A 23516-nucleotide genomic window follows, 5' to 3' on the forward strand; every position below is an offset into this window, starting at 1 on the left:
ATTTGAATGTCCATGTGTTCTATGGGATATGGGGTCTTTTACTCCATAGGGTCTCATCTGTTTTACTATGTGTGTTACAACGCACCCTCCGTGCCGTAGCACTGGGGCGTCCTAGCGGACCTCCATCATAGACCCCATACCCGGGGACTGACTACTGTCTCCCCGGGCATGTAAAGTCACCATTGGCTTTACTAGACCTAAATTTACTAACAGAACTAGTACAAACCATCCTATTGTGGACGTACTAGTAGGGGGAATTCGATTACACCTGGGTCTGTTATTCGAGGGGGCACTGTCCCGTCCCCCCTCGGCGAGTTTTGGCTGGTGGCAGTGGAAACTACTTGTCATATTCGACCCCGAATATAACCCTATGGGATTCTTCCCATTGTTGGAGATTGATACTTTTCCTCGTTAATCTCTAACATACCACCTATTTACTTATCTTAAATAAGTCTATCGGATGGTATTTTCTGCCAGAACTCGGTTTTTAAAATGGCGTCTGTGTTCGTCTCTGTGACTCCTAAACCAAAGGTTGAGCCCTTTGTTCCACTTTTGGTGGGCTTCTGTACAGAGACCCTCCAAAGTGGTGCCATTCTGTCTGGGTTACCACAGGGGTGTGGGAGGGGGTTTGGGCACCCTGGACCGAGTTGCCTTGCCAACTCCGGTCGCACTCTGGTGTGATTGGCCCAGGTGGTGAGTCTCCCCGCTCACCACTTAGCATGTTAGGAGTGACAGCTAGGCTGAATGAATGGGGGTTTTCTGAATAAAAGCAGGCTTTTGGGACTGGATCTTCAGAAGTCGCCACAGGACCTAAGAATCCGACGAGGGTAAAGCTGAGCCGACCTGCAACGACGACACCTCCGGTGGAGCCCTGCTGAACCGACCCACCACTTCCCGACGACAGAGGAGATCTCCCTGATGGAGAGTCTCTTCCCCTGACTGGTGGGAATAACCATTCCCCTTTGGTTTTTCTTCGCTCCAGGACGCAGTGGTCGAATTGCCCGTGCAGAGCACCTCGGCAAGCGGATAGCCACTACCCCTGTACCGTGACCAAAAGGTGGTGCCTTGTGAAGGAGCACTCCGCGGCTGGTCTCTTCCCTGGTGGTACACCGGACTTCACTTTTCTTCAACGACGAGATCATCTCTACTCTTGGCAAAGACCTGACGTACATCCACCACCAGGAACAACTGCCCCTGCCGGAGCTGTCTCTCCACAAACAAGGTACCGTGTCCGCCTGGCTTCCCTTTTGGCCGGATAGAGTGAGGTGTCTTAATCCTGGCCTTTCCATTGGGTCGCCTCCAAGCTTTCTTTAACGTGTTGTTCTGAACTGGTCCAATCTTCCATAACAATTTTGCGATAAAGACTCAAAGCGCATTTCCACTGAGACACTTTTTGGGACATATCACCTTGCCTCTCTCCGAGTGGGCCTGGCCTCTGAACTTTGTAATCTACAGTAGACCCTGCCTTACTTGCCTTGCATTTGTCCGTAAAGTAGTGTCCGTAAAGTATTGGTACCGAGCTGCATTATTTTTCTCTCCCGTCCTAACGTATACTAGAGTGCCATCTAGGTTAAAGCATACACCTCTGTCTGCAAATAAGTGATGCCGATGAACCTAGACTTGTCGAACTATTGTTAGGGGGATTGATCTTTTTCTTCGTATAGTAATTGTGATAGAAGTTGTTTGCCGTATTAGTGCCAGAGTGTTTTCTATAGATGTGTTGTTATAAATACATACCTTTATATCTTTACACCGAAGCCTTGTTACGTGTTTGCTTGTTCTACTGTGTAGATTGCCCTATTTTGTATACTCCACATACTGCCTAACTCTTCTTGAGGGAAGTCTGACTGCTCAGCCACAGCTACCAAGTGAATCTGTGTGGTACAGACTGCTAACAAGTGGGTTTACTGCCAAACACCTGTAGTCCTAAATCTTTTGCAGTGGTCCCAGAGGGAACTGCACAGGTTTCCGCCTAACACTCTTTCCTGTTACCCCCCTACCCCAGCTCATGCCCTGTGTCTCTATCCTGTTGCCCCCCACCCTCCACTCATGCCCCGTGTCTCTCTCCTGTTGCCCCCACCCCCCGCTCATGCCCCGTGTCTCTCTCCTGTGACCCCCACCCCATCTCATGCCCCGTGTCTCCCTGCTGTTGCCCCCCACCCCCCGCTCATGGCCTGTGTCTCTCTCCTATTACCCCCCACCCCCACTCATGCCCCGTGTCTCTCTACTGTTACCCCCCCGCTCATGCCCCGTGCTACTCTCATGTTGCCCCCCACCCCCAGTCATGCCCCGTGTCTCCCTGCTGTTGCCCCCATCCCCCAATCATGCCCGTGTCACCCTGCTGTTTCCCCCCACCCCCTGCTTATACCCCATGTCTCCCTGCTCTTGCACCCCACCCCCGCTCATGCCCCATGTCTCTCTCCTGTTACCCCCCACCCCCCTCTCATGCCCCGTGTCTCCCTCCTGTTTCCCCCCACCCTCTGCTCATGCCGTGTGTCTCCCTGCTTTTGCCCCCCACCCCCTCTCATGCCCCGTGTCTCTCTCCTGTTACACCCCACCCCCCTCTCATGCCCCATGTCTCTCTCCTGTTGCCCCCCACTGCCAGTCATGCCCCGTATCTCCCTGCTGTTGCCCCCCACCCCCCACTCATGCCCCATGTCTCTCTACTGTTACCCTCCACCCCCCGCTCATGCCCCGTGTTACTCTCATGTTGCCCCCCACCCCCCGGTCATGCCCCGTGTCTCCCTGCTGTTGCCCCCCTACCCCCCAATCATGCCCCATGTCACCCTGCTGTTTCCCCCCACACCCTGCTCATACCCCATGTCTCCCTTCTGTTGCACCCCACCCCCCGCTCATGCCCCATGTCTCTCTCCTGTTACCCCCCACCCCCCTCTCATGCCCCGTGTCTCCCTCCTAATCCCCCCAACTCCGCTCATGCCGTGTGTCTCTCTGCTTTTGCCCCCCACCCCCCTCTCATGCCCTGTGTCTCTCTCCTGTTGCCCCCCACCGCCAGTCATGCCCCGTATCTCCCTGCTGTTGCCCCTCACTCATGCCCTGTGTCTCTCTCCTTTTACCCCCCACCCCCCTATCATGCCCATTGTCTCCCTGCTGTTGCCCCCCCGCCCCACGCTCATGCCCTGTGGATCTCTCCTGTTGCCCCCCACCGCCAGTCATGCCCCGTATCTCCCTGCTGTTGCCCCCCACTCATGCCCTGTGTCTCTCTCCTTTTACCCCCCACCCCCCTATCATGCCCATTGTCTCCCTGCTGTTGCCCCCCCGCCCCACGCTCATGACCTGTGGATCTCTCCTGTTGCCCCCCGGTCATGCCCCATGTCTCCCTGCTGTTGCCCCCCACACATGCCCCTTGTCTCTCTCCTGTTACCCCCCACCCCTGGTCATGCCCCGTGTCTCCCTACTGTTGCCCCCACCACCCGCTCACGCCCCGTGTCTCTCTCCTGTTCCCCCCACCCCCCGCTCATGCCTCGTGTCTCCCCTGTTCCCCCCGCCCCCTGCTCATGCGATGTCTCCCTGCTTTTGCCCCCCACCCCCCACTCATGCCCCGAGTCTCTCTCCTGTTCCCCCCACCCCCCTCTCATGCCCCGTGTCTCTCTCCTGTTACCCCTGACCCCCCACTCATGCCCAGTGTCTCTCTCCTGTTAACCCCACCCCCCTCTCATGCCCCGTGTCTCTATCCTGTGGCCACCCACCCCGGTCATGCCCCGTGTTTCCCTGCTGTTGCCCCCCACCCCCGCTCATGCCCTGTGTAGCTCCCATGTTACCCCCCACCCCCAGCTCATGCCCCGTGTCTCCCTGCTGTTGCCCCCCACCCCGGTCATGCCCCGTGTCTCCCTGCTGTTGCCCCCCACCCCCCGCTCATGCCAAGTGTCTCCCTGCTGTTGCCTCCCACCCACCGATCATGCCCGTGTCTCTCTCCTGTTACCCCCACCCCCTCTCATGTCCCGTGTCTCCCTCGTGTTCCCCCCACCCCCCGCTCATGCACCGTGTCTCCCTGCTGTTGCCTCTACCCCCTCTCATGCCCCGTGTCTCTCTCCTGTTACCCCACCCCCTCTCATGCCCTGTGTCTCTCTCCTGTTACCCCTGACCCCCCACTCATGCCCTGTGTCTCTCTCCTGTTAACCCCACCCCCCTCTCATGCCCCGTGTCTCTATCCTGTGGCCACCCACACCCGGTCATGCCCCGTGCTTCTCTGCTGTTGCCCCCCACCCCGGTCATGCCCCGTGTCTCCCTGCTGTTGCCCCCCACCCCCTGCTCATGCCAAGTGTCTCCCTGCTGTTGCCCCCCACCCCCCGCTCATGCCCGTGTCTCTCTCCTGTTACCCCCCACCCCCTCTCATGTCCCGTGTCTCCCTCGTGTTCCCCCCACCCCCCGCTCATGCACCGTGTCTCCCTGCTGTTGCCTCTACCCCCTCTCATGCCCCGTGCCTCTCTCCTGTTACCCCACCCCCTCTCATGCCCTGTGTCTCGCTCCTGTTACCCCTGACCCCCCACTCATGCCCTGTGTCTCTCTCCTGTTAACCCCACCCCCCTCTCATGCCCCGTGTCTCTATCCTGTGGCCACCCACACCCGGTCATGCCCCGTGCTTCTCTGCTGTTGCCCCCCACCCCCCGCTCATGCCCTGTGTCTCCCTGCTGTTGCCCCCCACCCCAGTCATGCCCCGTGTCTCCCTGCTGTTGCCCCCCACCCCCGCTCATGCCAAGTGTCTCCCTGCTGTTGCCCCCCACCCCCCGCTCATGCCCGTGTCTCTCTCCTGTTACCCCCCACCCCCTCTCATGTCCCGTGTCTCCCTCGTGTTCCCCCCACCCCCCGCTCATGCACCGTGTCTCCCTGCTGTTGCCTCTACCCCCTCTCATGCCCCGTGTCTCTCTCCTGTTACCCCACCCCCTCTCATGCCCTGTGTCTCTCTCCTGTTACCCCTGACCCCCCACTCATGCCCTGTGTCTCTCTCCTGTTAACCCCACCCCCCTCTCATGCCCCGTGTCTCTATCCTGTGGCCACCCACACCCGGTCATGCCCCGTGCTTCTCTGCTGTTGCCCCCCACCCCCGCTCATGCCCCGTGTAGCTCCCATGTTACCCCCCCCGCTCATGCCCCGTGTCTCCCTGCTGTTGCCCCCACCCCCGCTCATGCCAAGTGTCTCCCTGCTGTTGCCCCCACCCCCCTGCTCATGCCGCGTGTCTCTCTCCTGTTACCCCCCACCCCCTCTCATGTCCCGTGTCTCCCTCGTGTTCCCCCCACCCCCCGCTCATGCCCCATGTCTCCCTGCTGTTGCCCCCCACCCCCCACTCATGCCCCGTGTCTCTCTCATGTTGCCCCCCACCCCCGCTCATACTCCGTGTGTCCCTGCTGTTGCCTCTACCCCCCTCTCATGCCCCGTGTCTCTCTCCTGTTACCCCCACCCCCTCTCATGCCCCGTGTCTCTCTCCTGTTCCCCCCACACCCGGTCATGCCCCATGTCTCCCTGCTGTTGCCCCCACCCCCCGCTCATGCCCCGTGTCTCTCTCCTGTTATCCCCCAACCCCGCTCATGCCCCGTGTCTCCCTAATGTTGCCCCCCACCCCCCGCTCATGCCCCGTGTCTCTCTCCTGTTACCCCCACCCCCTCTCATGCATCGTGTCTCTCTCCTGTTGCCCCTCACCCCCGCTCATGCCCTGTGTCTCCCTGCTGTTGCCCCCCACGCCCCATTCACATGCCCTGTGTCTCTCTCCTGTTACCCCCCACCCCCCGGTCATGCCCCGTGTCTCCCTGCTGTAGCCCCCCACCCACTGCTCATGCCCCGTGTCTCTCTCCTGTTGCCCCCCACCCCTGCTCATGCCCCGTGTGTCCCTGCTGTTGCCCCCCACCCCCCTGCCATGCCCCATGTCTCTCTTCTGTTACCCCACACCCCCCGGTCATGCCCCATGTCTCCCTGCTGTTGCCCCCAACCCCCTCTCATACCCCGTGTCTCTCTCCTGTTGCCCCTCACCCCCCGCTCATGCCCCGTGTCTCCCTGCTGTTGCCCCTCCACCCCCCACTCACATGCCCTGTGTCTCTCTCCTGTTACCCCCCAGCCCCCGGTCATGCCCCGTGTGTCCCTGCTGTTGCCCCCCACCCCCGGCCATGCCCCATGTCTCTCTTCTGTTACCCCACACCCTCCAGTCATGCCCCATGTCTCCCTGCTGTTGCCCCCAACCCCTGCTCATGCTCCGTGTCTCCCTGCTGTTGCCCCCCACCCCCTGCTCATGCCCCGTGTCTCCCTCCTGTTGCCCCCACCCCCCGCTCATGCCCCGTGTCTCTCTCCTGTTATCGCCCATGCCCCGCTCATGGCCCGTGTCTCCCTGCTGTTGCCCCTCCCCTCATGCCCCGTGTCCTTCTCCTGTTACCCCCCACCCCCCGCTCATGCCCCGAGTCTCCCTCGTGTTCCCCCCACCCCCGCTCATGCCCCGTGTCTCCCTGCTGTTGCCCCCACCACCCTCTCATGCCCTGTGTCTCTCTCCTGTCATCCCCACTCCCCTCTCATGCCTCATGTCTCCCTACTGTTGCCCCACCACCCCCCGCTCATACCCCATCTCTCTCTCCCATTACCACCCACCCCGCTCTCATGCCCCGTGTCTATCTCCTTTTACCCCCCACCCCCGCTCATGCCCCATGTCTCTCTTCTGTTACCCCACACCCTCCAGTCATGCCCCATGTCCACCTGCTGTTGCCCCATCCCCTGCTCATGCTCTGTGTCTCCCTGCTGTTGCCCCCCCACCCCCTGCTCATGCCCCGTGTCTCCCTCCTGTTGCCCCCACCCCCCGCTCATGCCCCGTGTCTCTCTCCTGTTATCGCCCATGCCCCGCTCATGGCCCGTGTCTCCCTGCTGTTGCCCCTCCCCTCATGCCCCGTGTCCTTCTCCTGTTACCCCCCACACCCCGCTCATGCCCCGAGTCTCCCTCGTGTTCCCCCCACCCCCGCTCATGCCCCGTGTCTCCCTGCTGTTGCCCCCACCACCCTCTCATGCCCTGTGTCTCTCTCCTGTCATCCCCACTCCCCTCTCATGCCTCATGTCTCCCTACTGTTGCCCCACCACCCCCCGCTCATACCCCATCTCTCTCTCCCGTTACCACCCACCCCGCTCTCATGCCCTGTGTCTATCTCCCTTTACCCCCCACCCCCGCTCATGCCCCATGTCTCTCTCCTGTTGCCCCCCACCCCCGGTCATGCCCCGTGTCTCCCTGCTGTTGCCCCCCCACCCCCCAGTTGTGCCCTGTGTCTCCCTGCTGTTGCCCCCAACACCGCGCCCATGCCCCGTGTCTCCCTGCTGTTGCCCTCAACCCCCTGCTCATGCCCCATGTCTCTCTCCTGTTACCCCCCACCCCCCTCTCATGCCCTGTGTCTTCCTCCCGTTCCGCCACCCCTGCTCATGCCACGTGTCTCCCTGCTGTTTCCCCCCACCCCCTCTCATGCCCCGTGTCTCTCTCCTGTTACCCCCCACTCCCCTCTCATGCCCCGTGTCTCTCTCCTGTTGCCCCCCACCCCCAGGTCATGCCCTGTGTCTCCCTGCTGTTGCCCCCCACCCTCCGCTCATGCCCCGTGTCTCTCTCCTGTTACACCCCACACCCCAGTCATGCCCTGTGTCTCCCTGCTGTTGCCCCCCACCCCCAGTCATGCCCCGTGTCTCTCTCTTGTTACCCCCACCCCCTCTCATGCCCCGTGTCTCTCTCCTGTTGCCCCCCACTCCCCTCTCATGCCCCGTGTCTCTCTCCTGTTAAGCCACACCCCCCGCTCATGCATCGTGTCTCCTCTGTTCCCCCCACCCCCTACTCATGCACAGTCTCCCTGCTGTTGCCCCCACCCCCTGCTCATGCCCCGTGTCTCTCTCCTGTTCCCCCCACCACCTCTCATGCCCCATATCTCTCTCCCGTTACCCCTCACCCCCCTCTCATGCCCCGTGTCTCTCTCCTGTTACCCTCCACCCCCCTCTCATGCCCTGTGTCTCTCTCCTGTTGCCCCCCACCCCCTGGTCATGCCCCGTGTCTCCCTGCTGTTTCCCCCACCCCCCGCTCATGCCCCGTCTACCTCCCCTGTTACCCCCACCCTCGCTCATGCCCTGTGTCTCCCTGCTGTTGCCCCCCACCCATGGTCATACCCCGTGTCTCCCTGCTGTTGGCCCACACCCCCCGCTGATGCCAAGTGTCTCCCTGCTGTTGGCCCCCACCATCCGCTCATGCCCTGTGTCTCTCTCCTGTTACCCCCCACCACCCTCTCATGCCCCGTGTCTCTCTCCTGTTACCCTCACCCCCTCTCATGCCCCATGTCTCTCTCCTGTTCCCCTCACACCCCGGTCATGCCACATGTCTCCCTGCTGTTGCCCCCCACACCCCGCTCATGCCCTGTGTCTCTCTCCTGTTACCTCCACCCCCTCTCATGCCCCATGTCTCTCTCCTGTTACCCCCCACCCCCCGCTCATGCCCTGTGTCTCCCTACTGTTGCCCCCACCCCTGCTCATGCACTGTCTCCCTGCTGTTGCCCCCACCCCCTGCTCATGCCCCGTGTCTCTCTCCTGTTCCCCCCACCCCCCTCTCATGCCCCATGTCTCTCTCCTGTTACCCCTCACCCCACTCTCATGCCCCGTGTCTCTCTCCTGTTGCCCCCCACCCCCTGGTCATGCCCCGTGTCTCCCTGCTGTAGCCCCCCAACCCCCCGCTCATGCCCCATCTACCTCCCTGTTACCCCCCACCCTCGCTCATGCCCTGTGTCTCCCTGCTGTTGCCCCCCGCCCCCAGTCATGCCCAATGTCTCCCTGCTGTTGTCCCACACCCCCCGCTCATGCCAAGTGTCTCCCTGCTTTTGCCCCCCACCATCCGCTCATGCCCTGTGTCTCTCTCCTGTTACCACCCACCCCCCTCTCATGCCCCATGTCTCTCTCGTGTTCCCCACACCCCCCGCTCATGCCCCGTGTCTCCCTGCTATTGCCCCCACCCCCCTCCCATGCCCGGTGTCTCTCTCCTGTTACCCCCCACCCCCCTCTCTTGCCCCGTGTCTCTTTCCTGTTCCCCCCACCCCCCGCTCATGCCACATGTCTCCCTGTTATTGCCCCCCACCCCCCGCTCATGCCCCATCTCTCTCTCCTGTTACCCCCACCCCTGGTCATGCCCCGTGTCTCCCTGCTGTTGCCCCCCACCCCTGCTCATGCCCCGTGTACCTCCCCTGTTACCCCCACCCCCGCTCATGCACCGTGTCTCCCTGCTGTTGCCCCCCACCCCCCGGTCATGCCCCGTGTCTCTCTCCTGTTACCCTCCACCCCCCTCTCATGTCTCATGGGTCCCTCGTGTTCCCCCCACCCCCGCTAAGGCCCCGTGTCTCCCTGCTGTTGCCTCAACCCCCCTCTCATGCCCTGTGCCTCTCTCCTGTTCCCCACACCCCCGGTCATGCCCTGTGTCTCTCTCCTGTTACCCCCACCCCCTCGCATGCCCCGTATCTCTCTCCTGTTGCTCCATTCCCTGGTCATGCCCCGTGTCTCCCTGCTGTTGCACTCACCCCCAGCTCATGCCCCGTATCTCTCTCCTGTTGCCCCCCAGCCCCTGCTCATGCCCCGTGTGTCCCTGCTGTTGCCCCTCACCCACCGTTCATGCCCCATGTCTCTCTCCTGTTACCCCCATCCCCAGGTCATGCCCCATGTCTCCCTGCTGTTGCCCCCACCCCCACGCTCATGCCCCGTGTCTCCCTGCTGTTGCCCCCCATCCCCCACTCATGCCCCGTGTCTCTCTCCTGTTACCCCCCACGCCCCACTCATGCCCTGTGTCTCCCTTCTGTTGCCCCCCACCCCCCGCTCATGCCCCGTGTCCTTCTCCTGTTCCCCCCAGCCCCCGGTCATGCCCCATGTCTCCCTGCTGTTGCCCCCCACCCCCTGCTCATTCCCCTTGTCTCTCTCCTGTTACCACCCACCCCCCGCTCATGCCCCATGTCTCCCTCGTGTTGCCCCCTACCCCCTGCTCATGGCCCGTGTCTCCCTGCTGTTGCCCCCCCACCTCCCGCTCATGCCCCGTGTCTCCCTGCTGTTGCACCCCCACCCCCCGCTCATGCCACGTGTCTCTCTCCCGTTACCCCCCCACCCCCTCTCATGCCCCGTGTCTCTCTCCTGTTACCCCCACCCCCCGCTCATGCCCTGTGCCTCTCTCCTGTTGCCCCGCACCCCCCGGTCATGCCCGTGTCTCCCTGCTGTTGCCCCCCCACCCCCCAGTCATGCCCTGTGTCTCCCTGTAGTTGCCCCCCAACCCCCGATCATGCCCCATGTCTCTCTCCTGTTACCCCCCACCCCCCTCTCATGCCCCATGTCTCCCTCCTGTTACCCCCCACCCCCCTCTCATGCCCCATGTCTCCCTGCTGTTTCCCCCACCCCCCTCTCATGCCCCGTGTCTCTCTCCTGTTACCCCCCACCCCCTGGTCGTGCCCCGTGTTTCCCTGCTGTTGCCCCCGATGCCCCGCTCATGCCCCGTGTCTCTTTCCTGTTACCCCCCACCCCAGGTCATGCCCCGTGTCTCCCTGTTGTTGCCCCCACCCCCCGCTCATGCCCCGTGTCTCTCGCCTGTTACCCCCACCCCCTCTCATGCCCTATGTCTCTCTACTGTTGCCCCCATCCCCCGCTCATGCCCCATGTCCTTCTCCTGTTACCCCCCACCACCCCTGCTCATGCCACGAGTCTCCCACCACCGCTCATGCCCCGTGTCTCCCTGCTGTTGCCCTCCCTCTCTCATGCCCTGTGTCTCTCTCCTGTTGATTCCCACCCCCCGGTCATGCCCCGTGTCTCCCTGCTGTTGTCCCCCACCCCTGCTCATGCCCCGTGTCTCTGTCCTGTTTCCCCCACCCCCCGCTCATGCCCCGTGTCTCCCTTCTGTAGCCCCCCACTCATGCCCTGTGTCTCTCTCTCCTGTTACCACCCACCCCCCGCTCATGCCCCGTGTCTCCCTCGTGTTACCCCTCAACCCCTGCTCATGCCCCGTGTCTCCCTGCTGTTGCCCCCCCACCTCCCGCTCATGCCCCGTGTCTCCCTGCTGTTGCACCCCACCCCCCGCTCATGCCACGTGTCTCTCTCCCGTTACCCCCCCACCCCCTCTCATGCCCCGTGTCTCTCTCCTGTTACCCCCCACCCCCCGCTCATGCCCTGTGCCTCTCTCCTGTTGCCCCGCACCCCCCGGTCATGCCCGTGTCTCCCTGCTGTTGCCCCCCACCCCCCAGTCATGCCCTGTGTCTCCCTGTAGTTGCCCCAACCCCCGATCATGCCCCATGTCTCTCTCCTGTTACCCCCCACCCCCCTCTCATGCCCCATGTCTCCCTCCTGTTACCCCCCACCCCCCTCTCATGCCCCATGTCTCTCTCCTGTTACCCCCCACCCCCTGGTCGTGCCCCGTGTTTCCCTGCTGTTGCCCCTCCACCCCCCACTCACATGCCCTGTGTCTCTCTCCTGTTACCCCCAGCCCCCGGTCATGCCCCGTGTCTCCCTGCTGTAGCCCCCCACCCACCGCTCATGCCCCGTGTCCCTCTCCTGTTGCCCCCCACCCCCGCTCATGCCCCGTGTGTCCCTGCTGTTGCCCCCCACCCCCGGCCATGCCCCATGTCTCTCTTCTGTTACCCCACACCCTCCAGTCATGCCCCATGTCTCCCTGCTGTTGCCCCCAACCCCTGCTCATGCTCCGTGTCTCCCTGCTGTTGCCCCCCACCCCCTGCTCATGCCCCGTGTCTCCCTCCTGTTGCCCCCACCCCCCGCTCATGCCCCGTGTCTCTCTCCTGTTATCGCCCATGCCCCGCTCATGGCCCGTGTCTCCCTGCTGTTGCCCCTCCCCTCATGCCCCGTGTCCTTCTCCTGTTACCCCCCACCCCCCGCTCATGCCCCGAGTCTCCCTCGTGTTCCCCCCACCCCCGCTCATGCCCCGTGTCTCCCTGCTGTTGCCCCCACCACCCTCTCATGCCCTGTGTCTCTCTCCTGTCATCCCCACTCCCCTCTCATGCCTCATGTCTCCCTACTGTTGCCCCACCACCCCCCGCTCATACCCCATCTCTCTCTCCCATTACCACCCACCCCGCTCTCATGCCCCGTGTCTATCTCCTTTTACCCCCCACCCCCGCTCATGCCCCATGTCTCTCTTCTGTTACCCCACACCCTCCAGTCATGCCCCATGTCCACCTGCTGTTGCCCCCATCCCCTGCTCATGCTCTGTGTCTCCCTGCTGTTGCCCCCCCACCCCCTGCTCATGCCCCGTGTCTCCCTCCTGTTGCCCCCACCCCCCGCTCATGCCCCGTGTCTCTCTCCTGTTATCGCCCATGCCCCGCTCATGGCCCGTGTCTCCCTGCTGTTGCCCCTCCCCTCATGCCCCGTGTCCTTCTCCTGTTACCCCCCACCCCCCGCTCATGCCCCGAGTCTCCCTCGTGTTCCCCCCACCCCCGCTCATGCCCCGTGTCTCCCTGCTGTTGCCCCCACCACCCTCTCATGCCCTGTGTCTCTCTCCTGTCATCCCCACTCCCCTCTCATGCCTCATGTCTCCCTACTGTTGCCCCACCACCCCCCGCTCATACCCCATCTCTCTCTCCCGTTACCACCCACCCCGCTCTCATGCCCTGTGTCTATCTCCCTTTACCCCCCACCCCCGCTCATGCCCCATGTCTCTCTCCTGTTGCCCCCCACCCCCGGTCATGCCCCGTGTCTCCCTGCTGTTGCCCCCCCACCCCCCAGTTGTGCCCTGTGTCTCCCTGCTGTTGCCCCCAACACCGCGCCCATGCCCCGTGTCTCCCTGCTGTTGCCCTCAACCCCCTGCTCATGCCCCATGTCTCTCTCCTGTTACCCCCCACCCCCTCTCATGCCCTGTGTCTTCCTCCCGTTCCGCCACCCCTGCTCATGCCACGTGTCTCCCTGCTGTTTCCCCCCACCCCCTCTCATGCCCCGTGTCTCTCTCCTGTTACCCCCCACTCCCCTCTCATGCCCCGTGTCTCTCTCCTGTTGCCCCCCACCCCCAGGTCATGCCCTGTGTCTCCCTGCTGTTGCCCCCCACCCTCCGCTCATGCCCCGTGTCTCTCTCCTGTTACACCCCACACCCCAGTCATGCCCTGTGTCTCCCTGCTGTTGCCCCCCACCCCCAGTCATGCCCCGTGTCTCTCTCTTGTTACCCCCACCCCCTCTCATGCCCCGTGTCTCTCTCCTGTTGCCCCCCACTCCCCTCTCATGCCCCGTGTCTCTCTCCTGTTAAGCCACACCCCCCGCTCATGCATCGTGTCTCCTCTGTTCCCCCCACCCCCTACTCATGCACAGTCTCCCTGCTGTTGCCCCCACCCCCTGCTCATGCCCCGTGTCTCTCTCCTGTTCCCCCCACCACCTCTCATGCCCCATATCTCTCTCCCGTTACCCCTCACCCCCCTCTCATGCCCCGTGTCTCTCTCCTGTTACCCTCCACCCCCCTCTCATGCCCTGTGTCTCTCTCCTGTTGCCCCCCACCCCCTGGTCATGCCCCGTGTCTCCCTGCTGTTTCCCCCACCCCCCGCTCATGCCCCGTCTACCTCCCCTGTTACCCCCACCCTCGCTCATGCCCTGTGTCTCCCTGCTGTTGCCCCCCACCCATGGTCATACCCCGTGTCTCCCTGCTGTTGGCCCACACCCCCCGCTGATGCCAAGTGTCTCCCTGCTGTTGGCCCCCACCATCCGCTCATGCCCTGTGTCTCTCTCCTGTTACCCCCCACCACCCTCTCATGCCCTGTGTCTCTCTCCTGTTACCCTCACCCCCTCTCATGCCCCATGTCTCTCTCCTGTTCCCCTCACACCCCGGTCATGCCACATGTCTCCCTGCTGTTGCCCCCCACACCCCGCTCATGCCCTGTGTCTCTCTCCTGTTACCTCCACCCCCTCTCATGCCCCATGTCTCTCTCCTGTTACCCCCCACCCCCCGCTCATGCCCTGTGTCTCCCTACTGTTGCCCCCACCCCTGCTCATGCACTGTCTCCCTGCTGTTGCCCCCACCCCCTGCTCATGCCCCGTGTCTCTCTCCTGTTCCCCCCACCCCCCTCTCATGCCCCATGTCTCTCTCCTGTTACCCCTCACCCCACTCTCATGCCCCGTGTCTCTCTCCTGTTGCCCCCCACCCCCTGGTCATGCCCCGTGTCTCCCTGCTGTAGCCCCCCAACCCCCCGCTCATGCCCCATCTACCTCCCTGTTACCCCCCACCCTCGCTCATGCCCTGTGTCTCCCTGCTGTTGCCCCCCGCCCCCAGTCATGCCCAATGTCTCCCTGCTGTTGTCCCACACCCCCCGCTCATGCCAAGTGTCTCCCTGCTTTTGCCCCCCACCATCCGCTCATGCCCTGTGTCTCTCTCCTGTTACCACCCACCCCCCTCTCATGCCCCATGTCTCTCTCGTGTTCCCCACACCCCCCGCTCATGCCCCGTGTCTCCCTGCTATTGCCCCCACCCCCCTCCCATGCCCGGTGTCTCTCTCCTGTTACCCCCCACCCCCCTCTCTTGCCCCGTGTCTCTTTCCTGTTCCCCCCACCCCCCGCTCATGCCACATGTCTCCCTGTTATTGCCCCCCACCCCCCGCTCATGCCCCATCTCTCTCTCCTGTTACCCCCACCCCTGGTCATGCCCCGTGTCTCCCTGCTGTTGCCCCCCACCCCTGCTCATGCCCCGTGTACCTCCCCTGTTACCCCCACCCCCGCTCATGCACCGTGTCTCCCTGCTGTTGCCCCCCACCCCCCGGTCATGCCCCGTGTCTCTCTCCTGTTACCCTCCACCCCCCTCTCATGTCTCATGGGTCCCTCGTGTTCCCCCCACCCCCGCTAAGGCCCCGTGTCTCCCTGCTGTTGCCTCAAACCCCCTCTCATGCCCTGTGCCTCTCTCCTGTTCCCCACACCCCCGGTCATGCCCTGTGTCTCTCTCCTGTTACCCCCACCCCCTCGCATGCCCCGTATCTCTCTCCTGTTGCTCCATTCCCTGGTCATGCCCCGTGTCTCCCTGCTGTTGCACTCACCCCCAGCTCATGCCCCGTATCTCTCTCCTGTTGCCCCCCAGCCCCTGCTCATGCCCCGTGTGTCCCTGCTGTTGCCCCTCACCCACCGTTCATGCCCCATGTCTCTCTCCTGTTACCCCCATCCCCAGGTCATGCCCCATGTCTCCCTGCTGTTGCCCCCACCCGCACGCTCATGCCCCGTGTCTCCCTGCTGTTGCCCCCCATCCCCCACTCATGCCCCGTGTCTCTCTCCTGTTACCCCCCACGCCCCACTCATGCCCTGTGTCTCCCTTCTGTTGCCCCCCACCCCCCGCTCATGCCCCGTGTCCTTCTCCTGTTCCCCCCAGCCCCCGGTCATGCCCCATGTCTCCCTGCTGTTGCCCCCCACCCCCTGCTCATTCCCCTTGTCTCTCTCCTGTTACCACCCACCCCCCGCTCATGCCCCATGTCTCCCTCGTGTTGCCCCCTACCCCCTGCTCATGGCCCGTGTCTCCCTGCTGTTGCCCCCCCACCTCCCGCTCATGCCCCGTGTCTCCCTGCTGTTGCACCCCCACCCCCCGCTCATGCCACGTGTCTCTCTCCCGTTACCCCCCCACCCCCTCTCATGCCCCGTGTCTCTCTCCTGTTACCCCCACCCCCCGCTCATGCCCTGTGCCTCTCTCCTGTTGCCCCGCACCCCCCGGTCATGCCCGTGTCTCCCTGCTGTTGCCCCCCCACCCCCCAGTCATGCCCTGTGTCTCCCTGTAGTTGCCCCCAACCCCCGATCATGCCCCATGTCTCTCTCCTGTTACCCCCCACCCCCCTCTCATGCCCCATGTCTCCCTCCTGTTACCCCCCACCCCCCTCTCATGCCCCATGTCTCCCTGCTGTTTCCCCCACCCCCCTCTCATGCCCCGTGTCTCTCTCCTGTTACCCCCCACCCCCTGGTCGTGCCCCGTGTTTCCCTGCTGTTGCCCCCGATGCCCCGCTCATGCCCCGTGTCTCTTTCCTGTTACCCCCCACCCCAGGTCATGCCCCGTGTCTCCCTGTTGTTGCCCCCACCCCCCGCTCATGCCCCGTGTCTCTCGCCTGTTACCCCCACCCCCTCTCATGCCCTATGTCTCTCTACTGTTGCCCCCATCCCCCGCTCATGCCCCATGTCCTTCTCCTGTTACCCCCCACCACCCCTGCTCATGCCACGAGTCTCCCACCACCGCTCATGCCCCGTGTCTCCCTGCTGTTGCCCTCCCTCTCTCATGCCCTGTGTCTCTCTCCTGTTGATTCCCACCCCCCGGTCATGCCCCGTGTCTCCCTGCTGTTGTCCCCCACCCCTGCTCATGCCCCGTGTCTCTGTCCTGTTTCCCCCACCCCCCGCTCATGCCCCGTGTCTCCCTTCTGTAGCCCCCCACTCATGCCCTGTGTCTCTCTCTCCTGTTACCACCCACCCCCCGCTCATGCCCCGTGTCTCCCTCGTGTTACCCCTCAACCCCTGCTCATGCCCCGTGTCTCCCTGCTGTTGCCCCCCCACCTCCCGCTCATGCCCCGTGTCTCCCTGCTGTTGCACCCCCACCCCCCGCTCATGCCACGTGTCTCTCTCCCGTTACCCCCCCACCCCCTCTCATGCCCCGTGTCTCTCTCCTGTTACCCCCCACCCCCCGCTCATGCCCTGTGCCTCTCTCCTGTTGACCCGCACCCCCCGGTCATGCCCGTGTCTCCCTGCTGTTGCCCCCCACCCCCCAGTCATGCCCTGTGTCTCCCTGTAGTTGCCCCAACCCCCGATCATGCCCCATGTCTCTCTCCTGTTACCCCCCACCCCCCTCTCATGCCCCATGTCTCCCTCCTGTTACCCCCCACCCCCCTCTCATGCCCCATGTCTCTCTCCTGTTACCCCCCACCCCCTGGTCGTGCCCCGTGTTTCCCTGCTGTTGCCCCCGACGCCCCGCTCATGCCCCGTGTCTCTTTCCTGTTACCCCCCACCCCAGGTCATGCCCCGTGTCTCCCTGTTGTTGCCCCCCACCCCCCGCTCATGCCCCGTGTCTCTCGCCTGTTACCCCCACCCCCTCTCATGCCCTATGTCTCTCTACTGTTGCCCCCATCCCCGCTCATGCCCCATGTCCTTCTCCTGTTACCCCCCACCACCCCCGCTCATGCCACGAGTCTCCCACCACCGCTCATGCCCCGTGTCTCCCTGCTCTTGCCCTCCCTCTCTCATGCCCTGTGTCTCTCTCCTGTTGATTCCCAACCCCCGGTCATGCCCCGTGTCTCCCTGCTGTTGTCCCCCACCCCCTGCTCATGCCCCGTGTCTCTGTCCTGTTTCCCCCACCCCCCGCTCATGCCCCGTGTCTCCCTTCTGTAGCCCCCCACTAATGCCCTGTGTCTCTCTCTCCTGTTACCACCCACCCCCCGCTCATGCCCCGTGTCTCCCTCGTGTTACCCCCCGACCCCTGCTCATGCCCCGTGTCTCCCTGCTGTTGCCCCCCTGCTCATGCCCCGTGTCGCCCTGCTGTTGCCCCCCACCCCCCGCTCATACCCCGTGTCTCTCTCCCGTTACCCCCCCACCCCCTCCAATGCCCCATGTCTCTCTCCTGTTACCCCCCACCCCCCGCTCATGCCCTGTGTCTCTCTCCTGTTACCCCCCATCCCCGGTCATGCCCCGTGTCTCCCTGCTGTTGCCCCCCACCCCTGCTCATGCCCCGTGTACCTCCCCTGTTACCCCCACCCGCGCTCGTGCACCGTGTCTCCCTGCTGTTGCCCCCCACCCCTGGTCATGCCGATTGTGTCTCCCTGCTGTTGCCCCCACCCCCTCTCATGTCCCGTGTCTCCCTCGTGTTCCCCCCACCCCCGCTCATGCCCCGTGTCTCCCTGCTGTTGCCTCCACCCCCTCTCATGCCCTGTGTCTCTCTCCTGTTACCCCCCACACTCCTCTCATGCCCCATGTCTTCCTCGTGTTGCCCCCCACCCCCTGCTCATGGCCCGTGTCTCCCTGCTGTTGCCCCCCCACCTCCCGCTCATGCCACGTGTCTCCCTGCTGTTGCCCCCCCACCCCCTGCTCATGCCCCGTGTCTCTCTCCCGTTATCCCCCCACCCCCTCTCATGCCCCGTGTCTCTCTCCTGTTACCCCCCACCCCCCGCTCATGCCCTGTGCCTCTCTCCTGTTGCCCCGCACCCCCGGTCATGCCTGTGTCTCGCTGCTGTTGCCCCCCCACCCCCCAGTCATGCCTTGTGTCTCCCTGCTGTTGCCCCCCGCTCATGCCCCATGTCTCTCTCCTGTTACCCCCCAGCCCCCTCTCATGCCCTGTATCTCCCTCCTGTTCCCCCCATCCCCCGCTCATGCCACGTTTCTCCCTGCTGTTTCCCCCCACTCCCCTCCCATGCCCCGTGTCTCTCTCCTGTTACCCACCACCCCCTGGTCATACCCCGTGTTTCCCTGCTGTTGCCCCCGACGCCCCGCTCATGCCCCGTGTCTCTTTCCTGTTGCCCCCATCCCCCGCTCATGCCCCATGTCCTTCTCCTGTTACACCCACCCCCCCGCTCATGCCACGAGTCTCCCACGTGTTCCCCCCACCACCGCTCATGCCATGTGTCTCCCTGCTGTTGCCCTCCCTCGCTCATGCCCTGTGTCTCTCTCCCGTTGATTCCCACCCCCCGGTCATGCCCCGTGTCTCCCTGCTGTTGTCCCCCACCCCCTGCTCATGCCCTGTGTCTCTGTCCTGTTTCCCCCACCCCCCGCTCATGCTCGTGTCTCCCTTCTGTAGCCCCCCGCTCATGCTCTATGTCTCTCTCTCCTGTTACCACCCACCCCCGCTCATGCCTCGTGTCTCCCTAGTGTTGCCCCCCAAACCCTGCTCATGCCCCGTGTCTCCCTGCTGTTGCCCCCCCACCCCCCGCTCATGCCCCGTGTCTCCCTGCTGTTGCCCCCCCACCCCCCGCTCATGCCCCGTGTCTCTCTCCTGTTACCCCCAACCCCCTCCGATGCCCCGTGTCTCTCTCCTGTTACCCCCCACCCCCTGCTCATGCCCTGTGTCTCTCTCCTGTTGCCCCGCACCCCCGGTCATGCCCGTGTCTCCCAGCTGTTGCGCCCCCACCCCCCAGTCATGCCCTGTGTCTCCCTGCTGTTGTCCCCCCATCCCCCGCTCATGCCCCATGTCTCTCTCCTGTTACCCCCCACCCCCTCACATGCCCCGTGTCTCCCTCCTGTTCCCCCCACCCCCCGCTCATGTCACGTGTCTCCCTGCTGTTTCCCCCCACCCCCCTCTCATGCCCCGTGTCTCTCTCCTGTTGCCCCCCCACCCCCTGGTCATGCCCCATGTTTCCCTACTGTTGCCCCCGACCCCCCACTCATGCCCCGTGTCTCTCTCCTGTTACCCTCCACCCCAGGTCAAGCCCCGTGTTACCCTGCTGTTGCCCCTGACGCCCCACTCATGCCCCGTGTCTCTTTCCTGTTGCCCCCATCCCCCGCTCATGCCCCATGTCCTTCTCCTGTTACCCCCACCCCCCGCTCATGCCACGAGTCTCCCACGTGTTCCCCCCACCACCGCTCATGCCCTGTGTCTCCCTGCTGTTGCCCTCCCTCGCTCATGCCCTGTGTCTCTCTCCTATTGATTCCCACCCCCCGGTCATGCCCCGGGTCTCCCTGCTGTTGTCCCCGACCCCCTGCTCATGCCCCGTGTCTCTGTCCTGTTTCCCCCACCCCCCGCTCATGCCCCGTGTCTCCTTTCTGTAGCCCCCCGCTCATGCCCTGTGTCTCTCTCTCCTGTTACCCCCCACCCCCTCACATGCCCCGTGTCTCCCTCCTGTTCCCCCCACCCCCCGCTCATGTCACGTGTCTCCCTGCTGTTTCCCCCCACCCCCCTCTCATGCCCCGTGTCTCTCTCCTGTTGCCCCCCCACCCCCTGGTCATGCCCCATGTTTCCCTACTGTTGCCCCTGACCCCCCACTCATACCCCGTGTCTCTCTCCTGTTACCCTCCACCCCAGGTCAAGCCCCGTGTTACCCTGCTGTTGCCCCCGACGCCCCACTCATGCCCCGTGTCTCTTTCCTGTTGCCCCCATCCCCCGCTCATGCCCCATGTCCTTCTCCTGTTACCCCCACCCCCCGCTCATGCCACGAGTCTCCCACGTGTTCCCCCCACCACCGCTCATGCCCTGTGTCTCCCTGCTGTTGCCCTCCCTCGCTCATGCCCTGTGTCTCTCTCCTATTGATTCCCACCCCCCGGTCATGCCCCGTGTCTCCCTGCTGTTGTCCCCGACCCCCTGCTCATGCCCCGTGTCTCTGTCCTGTTTCCCCCACCCCCCGCTCATGCCCCGTGTCTCCTTTCTGTAGCCCCCCGCTCATGCCCTGTGTCTCTCTCTCCTGTTACCACCCACCCCCCGCTCATGCCTCGTGTCTCCTTCGTGTTGCCCCCCAAACCCTGCTCATGCCCCGTGTCTCCCTGCTGTTGCCCCCCCGCACCCCCGGTCATGCCCTTGTCTCCCTGCTGTTGCCCCCCCACCCCCCGCTCATGCCCCGTGTCTCTCTCCCGTTACCCCCCAACCCCCTCCAATGCCCCGTGTCTCTCTCCTGTTACCCACCACCCCCCGCTTATGCCCTGTGTCTCTCTCCTGTTGCCCCACACCCCCGGTCATGCACGTGTCTCCCAGCTGTTGCGCCCCCACCCCCCAGTCATGCCCTGTGTCTCCCTGCTGTTGCCCCCCCACCCCCCGCTCATGCCCCATGTCTCTCTCCTGTTACCCCCCACCCCCCTCACATGCCCCGTGTCTCCCTCCTGTTCCCCCCACCCCCCGCTCATGCCACGTGTCTCCCTGCTGTTTCACCCATCCCCTCTCATGCCCCGTGTCTCTCTCCTGTTGCCCCCCACCCCCTGGTCATGCCCCATGTTTCCCTGCTGTTGCCCCCGACCCCCCACTCATGCCCTGTGTCTCTCTCCTGTTACCCCCCACCCCAGGTCATGCCCCGTTTCTCCCTGTTGTTGCCCCCCACCCCGGCTCATGCCCCGTGTCTCTCGCCTGTTACCCCCACCCCCCTCTCATGTCCTATGTCTCTTTCCTGTTGCCCCCACCCCCTGGTCATGCCCCATGTCTCCCTGCTGTTGCCCCCCGCTCATGCCGTGTCCCTCTCCTGTTACCCGACACCCCCTGGTCATGCCCCGTGTCTCCCTGCTGTTGCGCCCCACCCCCCGCTCATGCCCCATGTCTCTCTCCTATTCCCCCCACCCCCTCTCATGCCCCGTGTCACTCTCCTGTTGCCCCCCACACCCCAGTCATGCCCCGTGTCTCCCTGCTGTTGCCCCCCACACCCCGATCATGCCCCGTGTACCTCCCCTGTTACCCCCCACCCTCGCTCAAGCCCCGTGTCTCCCTGCTGTTGCCCCCCACCCCTGATCATGCCCCGTGTCTCCCTGATGTTGCCCCACACCCCCCGCTCATGCCAAGTGTCTCCCTGCTGTTGCCCCCCACCCCCTGCTCATGCCCCGTGTCTCTCTCCTGTTACCCCCCTCCCCTCTCTCATGCCCCGTGTCTCCCTCATGTCCCCCCTGCCCTCCGCTCATGTCCCGTGTCTCCCTGCTGTTGCCCCCACCCCCCTCTCATGCCCTGTGTCTCTCTCCTGTTGCCCCGCACCCCCGGTCATGCCCGTGTCTCCCTGCTGTTGCGCCCCCACCCCCCAGTCATGCCCTGTGTCTCCCTGCTGTTGCCCCCACCCCCCTCTCATGCCCTGTGTCTCTCTCCTGTTGCCCCGCACCCCCGGTCATGCCCGTGTCTCCCTGCTGTTGCCCCCACCCCCCTCTCATGCCCTGTGTCTCTCTCCTGTTGCCCCGCACCCCCGGTCATGCCCGTGTATCCCTGCTGTTGCGCCCCACCCCCCGCTCATGCCCGATGTCTCTCTCCTATTCCCCCCACCCCCTCTCATGCCCCGTGTCACTCTCCTGTTGCCCCCCACACCCCAGTCATGCCCCGTGTCTCCCTGCTGTTGCCCCCCACACCCCGATCATGCCCTGTGTACCTCCCCTGTTACCCCCCACCCTCGCTCAAGCCCCGTGTCTCCCTGCTGTTGCCCCCCACCCCTGATCATGCCCCGTGTCTCCCTGATGTTGCCCCACACCCCCCGCTCATGCCAAGTGTCTCCCTGCTGTTGCCCCCCACCCCCTGCTCATGCCCCGTGTCTCTCTCCTGTTACCCCCCTCCCCTCTCTCATGCCCCGTGTCTCCCTCATGTCCCCCCTGCCCTCCGCTCATGTCCCGTGTCTCCCTGCTGTTGCCCCCACCCCCCTCTCATGCCCTGTGTCTCTCTCCTGTTGCCCCGCACCCCCGGTCATGCCCGTGTCTCCATGCTGTTGCGCCCCCACCCCCCAGTCATGCCCTGTGTCTCCCTGCTGTTGCCCCCCACCCCTGCACATGCCCCGTGTACCTCCCCTGTTACCCCCACCCCGCTCATGCACCGTGTCTCCCTGCTGTTGCCCCACACCCCTGGTCATGCCGATTGTTGTCTCCCTGCTGTTGCCCCCCACCCCCTCTCATGTCCCGTGTCTCCCTCGTGTTCCCCCCACCCCCGCTCATGCCGGTGTCTCCCTGCTGTTGCCTCCAACCCCTCTCATGCCCTGTGTCTCTCTCCTGTTACCCCCCACACTCCTCTCATGCCCCGTGTCTCTCTCCTATTCCCCCCACCCCCCGATCATGCCCCGTGTCTCCCTGCTGTTGCCTCCCACCCCCCGCTCATGCCCCGTGTCTCTCTCCTGTTACTGCCCACCCCCCGCTCATGCCCCATGTCTCCCTCGTGTTGCCCCCACCCCCTGCTCATGGCCAGTGTCTCCCTGCTGTTGCCCCCCCACCTCCCGCTCATGCCCCGTGTCTCCCTGCTGTTGCCCCCCCCACCCCCTGCTCATGCCCCGTGTCTCTCTCCCGTTACCCCCCACCACCTCTCATGCCCCGTGTCTCTCTCCTGTTACCCCCCACCCCCCGAACATGCCCTGTGCCTCTCTCCTGTTGCCCCGCACCCCCGGTCATGCCTGTGTCTCGCTGCTGTTGCCCCCCCACCCCCCAGTCATGCCATGTGTCTCCCTGCTGTTGCCCCCACCCCCCGCTTATGCCCTGTGTCTCTCTCCTGTTACCCCCCATCCCCGGTCATGCCCCGTGTCTCCCTGCTGTTGCCCCCACCCCTGCTCATGCCCCGTGTACCTCCCCTGTTACCCCCACCCCCCGCTCATGCACCGTGTCTCCCTTCTGTTGCCCCCCACCCCCTGCTCATGGCCAGTGTCTCCCTGCTGTTGCCCCCCCACCTCCCACTCATGCCCCGTGTCTCCCTGCTGTTGCCCCCCCCACCCCCTGCTCATGCCCCGTGTCTCTCTCCCGTAGCCCCGGTCATGCCCGTGTCTCCCTGCTGTTGCCCCCCCACCCCCCAGTCATGACCTGTGTCTCCCTGCTGTTGCCCCCCACCCCCGACCATGCCCCATGTCTCTCTCCTGTTACCCCCACCCCCCTCTCATGCCCCGTGTCTCCCTCCTGTTCCCCCCACCCCCGCTCATGCCACGTGTCTCCCTGATGTTGCCCCACACCCCCCGCTCATGCCAAGTGTCTCC

This window comes from Ambystoma mexicanum, chromosome 12, assembly GCF_040938575.1.
Source record: "Ambystoma mexicanum isolate Mex_15411 chromosome 12, UKY_AmexF1_1, whole genome shotgun sequence".
NCBI lineage: Eukaryota > Metazoa > Chordata > Amphibia > Caudata > Ambystomatidae > Ambystoma > Ambystoma mexicanum.